General features: G+C 38.2%; 1 protein-coding gene across 2 annotated transcripts in view; it reads right to left on the minus strand.

The window, feature by feature from the left end:
• Nucleotides 1-9329, minus strand: part of TPST1 (tyrosylprotein sulfotransferase 1) — a 139418-nt gene that overhangs the window by 108434 nt on the left and 21655 nt on the right. Inside the window, exon 1 of one of the 2 annotated variants that reach the window (XM_012640385.1) lies at nt 7425-7479. The exons of the other annotated variant lie outside the window; for it this stretch is intronic. The gene's annotated coding sequence lies outside the window, so the exon portion shown is untranslated. Of the gene's footprint in view, nt 1-7424; nt 7480-9329 lie in introns of those variants that run through there. 2 annotated transcript variants of the gene reach the window in all.

The following is a 9329-nucleotide window of genomic DNA, read 5'->3' on the forward strand; positions in this document are numbered from 1 at the left end:
CACACACACACACACACACACACACACACACACACACACACACACACACTGGGCATGTGTATCATTCACCACTCCGATTCAACAAACTCCGTCTCAGCCCAGCAGAAAATCTGCAGTCTTAATGGTTTGCCTTGCCCTGCCTATTGGTTCTGTTTTTCTGGAGAACCCTAACTAACACAGGGGTTTGGTTCTGTTTTTCTGGAGAATTCTGACTAATTCAGCACATATATCTGGGGAAATGACTAACTACATTAGAAAAAGAACACATTCTGAGAGGCAGGATTTCTGACTATAGCCTAGTAAGAAGGCAGGCAATTCCTCTCCCCAAAAACCAATTATAAATCTAGATGAAATTAACAAAACAACCTTTTCAGTGCTCTGGAAATCTACCAAAGGTAGATTTGAGAAGCATTTATGCTTCAAAAACTGCTAAAAGTTGGGTAAGAACAACGTGAGTCTGTGTGAGGCTACTCCCACCTTGCCATCTACCCACTCAGTATATAGAGGTTCTGCAGGACAGGGCAGGGCAAGGCCTCAGGACTGACAGCTTTACTGCTGGGGTGGAAGGGAGTTTGCTGAATTTGGAGTGGTGAAGAACACACATGCCCAGCTGCACTGTCAGCGTAAGTGATGTACGAGATGGCAGGTGAGGAAGCTCTAGTAGGCTGAGGTTGCAGTCATGGTTGGGGCAAGTTTGTGGCCAACCCTGAAGCAGCACACAGGAACAGAGGAGACATGAAAGGACTGAGTGAAAGCAAAAGCAAGGGCAGATCTGAAAATAGCCTGAACTTTGAAAGTGCTCCTCTACCCACACACAGATCTACCCGTAGAGGACAAAAGCCTCACTGGCTCAAGATGTTTGAGTGGAACCACTGTCAAGCACTGGCTGACCACTGATTGCTGAGCTCTGCAGACAGGGAGGTAACCTCTAGAAAGAGATGCTTAAAAATGACAACAATTACAAAAGTATGTACTGTGTGTATTTATATACTTTATATATATATACTTTATAAAAAAGTTGTTTATAAAAACAATTCTAAAAGTGTGTGTGTGTGTGTGTGTGTGTGTGTATGAACAATGACATAAGCATACATTTATATGAAATGTCTACACAAGGCCAAATTTATAGAGACAGAAAGCAGAGCATAGAAGCAGGGATTTAACTGCAAAGAGGCATGAAGGAACTTTTTTCAGTGACTGAAACATTATAAAACTGGACTGTTGTCATAGTTGTACAACTCTAAAATTTACTAAAAATCACTGAATTCGTACCCTTACTATAGGTGAATTTTACGGTATATAACTTACACCTCAGTATAACTGTTTTTTAAAAAAAGAATACATTACTAGAAAAATATTTTGATAGTCTGAGTAGGTTACACCAACCAAGATCTGGTTGTTGTTAACGCATGTATTCAATCCTTCCATCACTCATTTGATACATGTTTGGGCATACAGTATTGCCTTATGCACTATATAAAGTAGCTTCAATAAACAATGACAAAGTGAGACTAGGTTGAGATTAAAAGATAAGCTTAATAAGAAAATCAGCAAAGAAAAAAGCATTAATTAAGACAATTGGTAGCAATATAGCATTGAAATGTCTATGTAGAAAACTGTATCCATTATATAGAAGATACATTTAAGATGTCATCCCATTATTCAACTTAAAAGGGGTTGGGTGAAAAGAAAAGGAAACAACAGCAAGAAAAGAGAGTGACACAGAAAATCGAGAAGTAAGAGTCAATCCTAGAATCACAACATCAAAGAAACTAAAACTATATTACAAGTACCAAATAAGAAAACTTTCCTAAACTGTAAACAGACACTAGCCTATAGATGAGAGGGCCTATATTTCAAGCAAAACAAATGACAATAGACCCAATATGAACACATCCTGGCAATTTCAATTATAAAGGAAATAATTCTGCAGGCTTCCAAACAGAAAAGGAAAACAAGGAACAAAGGACCAAATAACCCGGGCATTAGATGTCTCTACAACATTAAATACTTGTCCTCTGATTTTCTTGTATTTGTGTGTGTGTGTGTGTGTGTGTGTGTGTGTGTGTACACATCTTTATTTTTCAAATTTGCTATAATGAACATGTGTGTTTTACTTCTCTAACTGGGAAAAGATAAATCAATATTTAAAACATAATAGGAACAAGTCTTTCTTTTAGAATGGCATTTAGGCTAAGATCTGAAGAATGAGTAGGAGTTAGGTAGAGTGAAGGGAAGAGCAGCACTCCAAGAGAAAGTGTTTGTATATGCGAAAGCCCTGTAATGGCTTTTTAAAGCTTTCAAGAAGCAGAAAATAGGTCAATGTAGCTACAAGGCAGCGAGAAAGAGGGAAAATGGGTGAGAGGTGAAAAAATAGGCAGGGGTCAGATTATAAATTTTGTGGATGAAGTTAGAGATGAAATTTGATGATAGATGTAATTAGATGTCACCAATTAGAAGATTTCAAGAAGGGAGTTACTAGATCCAACTTAAGTTTATACAAATCTCACTCTAGCCAAAAACAATCTTAAAAAAGCGGCCGGGCACGGTGGCTCACACCTGTAATCCTAGCACTCTGGAGGCCGAGGCAGGTGGATCGTTTGAGCTCAGGAGTTCGAGACCAGCCTGAGCAAGAGCGAGGCCTCGTCTCTACTAAAAATAGAAAGAAATTATCTGAACAACTAAAAATATATAGAAAAACGTAGCCGGGCATGGTGGCGCATGCCTGTAGTCCCAGCTACTCCGGAGGCTGAGGCAGGAGGATCACTTGAGCCCAGGAGTTTGAGGTTGCTGTGAGCTAGGCTGATGCCACAGCACTCAAGCCTGGGCAACAGAGTGAGACTCTACCTCAAAAAAAAAAAAAAAAAAGAAAAGAAAAAGAATAAAGTTGGAGGACTCACACTTCCCAATTTCAAAACTACAAAACTACTGTAATAAGACAATGTGGTATTGACATCAAAATGGAGACACAGATGAATGGAATAGAATTGTGAGGCCAAAAATAAGTGGAAAATTCATTTTGGTGAATTCATTTTGACAAGGGTGCCAAGACAATTCAATGAGAAAGGAACAGTCTTTTTAACAAATGTTGCTGGACAACTGGATATCCACATGCAAAAGAATGAAGTTGGATATCTACCTTACACCATTCTCAAAAATCAATTCAATATGAATCACAGTCCTAACTGTAAGAGGTAAAACTATAAAACTCTTAGAACAAAACAGATGTGTAAAATCTTTGTGGCCTTGAGTTAGATAATTTCTTAGATACAACACTGAAAGTACAAGCAACAAAGAAAAAACATACCAACTGGATTTCATCAAAATTAAAAACTTTTGTGCTTCAAAGGACACCACCAAGAAAGTGAAAGACAAACCAAAAACTGGAAAACAGTATTTGCAAATTATATATTTGATGAGAAATTTATATCTAGAATACATAAAGAACTGTTACAATTCAACACTAAAAAGACAGATAACACAATTGAAAGTTGGGCAAATGATGAGAATATATATTTCCTGAAAAAAGATATACAAATGGTCAACAAGCACAAGAAAAGATGCTCAACATAATTAGTCTTTAGGGAAATGCAAATCAAAACCACAATGAGATACCTCTTGACACCCATTAGCTGACTACAATCAAAAACTCAGACAAAGGCCGGCGCGGTGGCTCACGCCTGTAATCCTAGCACTTTGGGAGGCCGAGGCGGCCGGATTGTTTGAGCTCAGCAGGTCAAGACCAGCCTGAGCAAGAGCGAGACCCTCTCTACTAAAAATAGAAAGAAATTAATCGGACAACTAAAAATATATAGAAAAAATTAGCCGGGCATGGTGGCGCATGCCTGTAGTCCCAGCTACTCGGGAGGCTGAGGCAGTAGGATCGCTTGAGCCCAGGAGTTTGAGGTTGCTGTGAGGTAGGCTGACGCCATGGCACTCTAGCCCAGGCAACACAGTGAGACGCTGTCTCAAAAAAAAAAAAAAAAAAAATTCAGACAATAACAAGTGTTAGTAAAGATGTGGAGAAATTAGAACCCTCATACACTGCTGGTGGGATTGTAAAATGGATATAATACAAGGGAGTTTTCTGGGATGATGGCAGTGCTCTGTATTATGATTGTGGTGTGGTTACATGAATCAATATAAGTACTGAAAGTCGCAGAACTGATACCAAAAAAGATAATTTTATTACATAGTAATTTTAAAAAATTTTTAAATCAAGAGAAATTTTAGGGAAAACATGGAGGGAGGAGGAAAATAGAGGATAGGAAAGCAGCAAGAATAGGAGAGTGTGTGATCCTAAATCTTCCAATTAATAATGTTTCTGATCAAACATTATTTAGTGGTGATAGATTCTGTGGTGATAGGAATATATGAAGTAAATAATGGGTTTTACTGAGAACAGCAGAGAAATGATCCTAGAAAAATGGTAACATAGTTTCCATCTTATGAATACCATTTAAATCTGAACAAAGCAAACTAAACTCACTTAGTGAACCAAAGAAGTGTTCTTGGGGTTGCAATACTCTAATAATGGTTGATTTCATTTTAGATAGATATATAGGAATGATTCCTCTAGTATATTCCATTTTTTAGGGTGGTTGCATAACAATTACCTGAGAAAAGTAATCACTAAGAAATCACCCTGACATGGCAAAGCTTTTTGATAAAATTTTGTACTATCCATATTTTAAATTACATTTATCTTGCCAACTTCTGATACATGTCAGAATCCAACAGGTGACAAATGACTCAATTTCTTTAGAAAATTACCTTAGCAACAATTTAAAATTCAATTGTACAAAACCAAGATAACTTATCTCTCTGAAATCAGAACTACAAAGCTTGTGAAGCCTAATTTTTTCTGTTTGGAGGTTTTTTAACTTGGAGAATCACAGAACCACACAGGGTCAGGGTCAGATGATCTAAATGGGGTCTTTAGGTCATGTAGGTGCAATGCTCTCATTTTACAGATGTACAGACTGAGGCCCAAGTAGCACATCTCCTCACTACTTCTCTAAATCATACCTATTCTTCAAAGGTTACTTTTCATGTTATCTTATATATTTTACTTACTCCAAAAAATGTTAAGTGCCTGAAGCCCAGATATTTTGTCTGTGTTCCCTCCTCTATCATAACATGCTTAGCAGAGCACCAGCTCACAGTGTATATTGAGCCTCCAAAAAGCATCAGTTAACTAACCAAACTGGGAAGTACCTTTCTCTAGATGAAAGATGCTATGGAGTTTGAGTTTTCTACTCAAGCCTTGATACTGATTCTTCTCAAATTCTTGAAAAAATGGCCTTTTAATTTGAGAAGTACAGTAAAAGCTGATCTGACCATTACCCTTATATATTCAACCACTGTGGGCATGCAAGTGTGTACACACACACACACACACACACACGCGCCTCTTTCCATTACCTTTAAACTCCACTGTATTTTCAGACAAGCAGTACCAATATTTTCTCAACTAGGACCATTTACAGATCTATGGCTGATCTAGAAAGAGCACTAGAATGTTCAGTTTCCTTTTTATCTCCACGGGAAAGAAAAGGCATTGAAACATGCGATAAACATATCTGAGGAATCACTATTAATAGGACTGCTCTTTCCCAACAGGCCAAATGAAACAGACTCCCAGAAATAATGCTTTAGAGAAGACAGTGCTGACATTCTATTTCTATACTTAGATCTCTGCAAATTTTATAAAGATTGCTAATCAAAAACAGCATGAGTCAACAAAAGTAGGGGTGTGGAGGTTAGCAGTCAGCAAGGCCATCCCCAACACTCGGTGCACACACACAGGCCCAGGCACATGTACTCGAGCACATTCACCACACCTTGCTGTTTCAATCAGGAAAGTCTGGACCTTACGATTCTAGGTCCAAAGAGATGCTGGGGAAATGTCCCAGCAAAAGATAAATTACAGGAACATAACAATCCCCCTAAAAACTTTCTTTCCTTTGTTAATCATTAGCTCCTTGCTTCCCAAGCCCATTCATGATGCCAACCGATGTGGCAAATATCAACAGCCAATGCCACTTTGCCTGCTGTCTAAAGTCCAGTCGACATCTGGTTTCTCCATTTACTTCTAGCTTGTTAGTAAAAGGAAAAATAATTCTATCACATGCTTGAACTTGCCAATGAATAAGTATCCAGAGATTAATTTTGAATGACACCTTTGTCATGTGGCAGAAACTTCAAATCTAACCAAAATGAAACCATTGTTGCAAGACCCATCCTTATGTCAGCTCATGGTCAGAGCACAAACACGGGGACATCTTACCCTAGCTGCACATTAGGTTAGGAGCTGGCACTAGACCCACTGACAAGTAGCAAATGGCAAGAAGAATATGGTCTATACAGCTGGCCATCTTTGAAAGTCAGCTGGGACTCACTTCTTAAAAGCAGTATACTTTAGAAACCCCTATGGTCAGGAGGGAAAAGAAGTGGTCAAGTATTAATATTAAGAAATGGACCTAATGCCTAGGACACAAATGGAGACAAGAGCACAAGTTAAACTCAAGTATAACATTTTTAAAAGTTCAAGTTAAATGTAATAATGTCTAGGATTTGCTTCAAAAAATATCTGAGGATAGGTGGAAGGGAGATTATATATGAAATGAGACTGCTATGAGTTAATTGTTGAAGCTCAATATAATCATCTCTATTTTTGGATTTGTTTGAAATTTTTCATAATAAAGAGTTAAAAATAAATACAACAAAATGAAAAGTTTAAGTTACCAAATTCCAGCATTGTCAGACCTATAAATCAGAAGGTCATTGTTGACTAACCTATTCCTCTTTTAGATTCTTTAAGTTCATGTTTATAATCTGTTTAAACTACCTATGACAAGGAACACAAAGAAAGTAAATTCACTCAAATTATACACTCTCATTCAGTAATTCAAGTTTATGCCATTTTTCTATCAACTTCATAATTTTTTTTTTTACAGTCTGGGTCTTTTTTTTTTTTTTTTAATATGCCTATGATGGCATGAATTCATAGGGAATAGTTTCCAGCAGCCCAGCTCCTTTCTATTGCTTCTCACAAAGTATGCTTCTCTGAGTGGCGCAGGTACCTGTCTCCTTGGTTTCCTTCTTTTTCTGATCATTTTCCTTCACGTGTTTCAGGAAACTGTCTCAGCTCTTAGACTGCTTAATACGCTCAATATGCACATTAATTTTCTTAGCAAGAATCTTCCCCTTGTTTGTTTACAACAATGCCAACAGCATAATGGGTAATGTTGTAGACTCCTCCAGTTTTGCCACGGTAACATTTGTGGGGCATGCCTTTTTGAATAGTACCCATTCCCTTGATGTCCACGATATCACCTTTCTCGTAGATTCACATGTATGTGGCCAAAGGAACAACTCCATGTTTTCTAAAAGACCTAGAGAACATACATCAGGGGCCTCACCTCTTTCCCTTTGTGTTCGTCATTGTGGCAAATTACTGGAAGATGGTGGTTCCGCTAACCTCGTAACTTTTAGAATTAAAAGAACTGGAATAGAAAAAGGAAAAGAGAAGATGGCATTGAATGAATGTAAAAGAAGCCTAGTATACTCGAATCAGTTTTTTCTTAGTCTTATGGCACTAGATAAGTCACTGAGCATCGGTTCTCTCATCCATAAAATAGGGATAATGATAATCAAACTCTTCCTCTCAAGTAATTAGAGTAGAAATTATGAAAGGAAGAAGAAAGACTGGAGAGAAAATGCAAAAGAAAAAGGAACACCTGTAAGTTCTCTTTCACAGTGCGGCTATGACAACCAAGAGAATACCATGTGAAAGGACTTTTAAAGAACAGGGGCTGTGGCAACCTTGCTGCACTGGCTCCTGCTCATCCTCCACCTTCCCCTCCAGGCACTCCTCCTATGCAGCCCCTTCAGGACCATCCCCCCCACACCTGGCCACTGCTGGTGCTGCAGCCTCCAATGCCATGTCTCTTCCTCCCTTTCATATGCATCTCCACAGTGAACCCATCCCACAGCACTCCTCCCATCCTTCCCCCACAAAAATCAATTGTTCCCTCTTCTGTAACCTCAAAGCACTTGGTAAAAACACTGTATTATGGTTAGTTTACCCCACTAGACTATAAATTCCTTTAAAGCACAGATTTAAAACCCGTTCATCATCTAGTATGCAGTGGATACATGAATACCAGATAAAATATAAAGCAAGGAATTTACAGATGAATAAGCACCTACGGAAACCTCCTATCTTGAATCTACTTAAAATATCTATAAAGTCATCTGAAACAAAGCAATATTCAAGAAATAAACATCAAAAATGAAATAAGGAACTACAAATAAACAGAAACCAAGTAATTTGGAAGCAATGAAAAATTTTGCAATTTCAATCATTATGCCAACAGGATATTTTTTTGAATCAACAAAATGATTACAAAATTCATAACAAGGGAGGAAACAGTTTTTCTCAGACTTTGGAAAAAGGGTCCTACAGATACTAAAGTATTAAAATATTAAGGTATTGACTGTTAGGATACTAACAGTAATCAATGAAACAAAATAGAAAGCCAATGTATACAAATTTAATATGCTTCAAAAGCAGACATCACAAAACAGTGACAGAAGATTAATCTATGGGACTGAGTTCCCTCATTCACCCTTCTACACTCACCCTGCTTCATCTACGGCCACCCCTTACTTATACTCTGATTGACTCTCAAATCTATTTGCAACCAAGACTTCTATCCTGAATCTCAAACCTGACCATTCAAAGGTCGAGGGACAACTCTATCTGGATGTTCACTGGCATGTTAAATTCAACAAACACCAAATGGAACATATCTTCCCTAGTAAATTTCTCCTACGCTTCTATTTCCTCTACTGGTCAATGAACCACTTTCTCTAGGACTCCCAAGCCAAAAACCTGGGAACTTTTGGCAGTTTCTCCCTTAACCTCTCCACAGGTAACTGGTAAAGTCCTGCCAATTCTTCCTCCTTCACCTCCCTTTAATTGATTCCCCTTCTTTTTCTTTCACGGCTAGCATGGCTTTAATCCCCACTTTCCATTCTTTCTCACGAAAACAACTCCACAGCCTCCTAACTGGTCTCCCTTGAGTTCTGATTTCCTTTAATTAATTCTTTCACTATCTTATTCCAGGAGTAATCTTTCTAAAATGCAAATATAACACTTCCTTACTTAAAACTCTTCAATGATGTTCTATTAAAAAAAAAGGCCAGGTGCGGTGGCTCACGCCTGTAATCCTAGCACTCTGGAAGGCCGAGGCGGGCGGATTGTTTGAGCTCAGGAGTTCGAGACCAGCCTGAGCAAGAGCAAGACCCCGTCTCTACTAAAA

This window comes from Propithecus coquereli, unplaced genomic scaffold (genome assembly GCF_000956105.1).
Source record: "Propithecus coquereli isolate 6110/MARCELLA unplaced genomic scaffold, Pcoq_1.0 Scaffold150, whole genome shotgun sequence".
Lineage (NCBI taxonomy): Eukaryota > Metazoa > Chordata > Mammalia > Primates > Indriidae > Propithecus > Propithecus coquereli.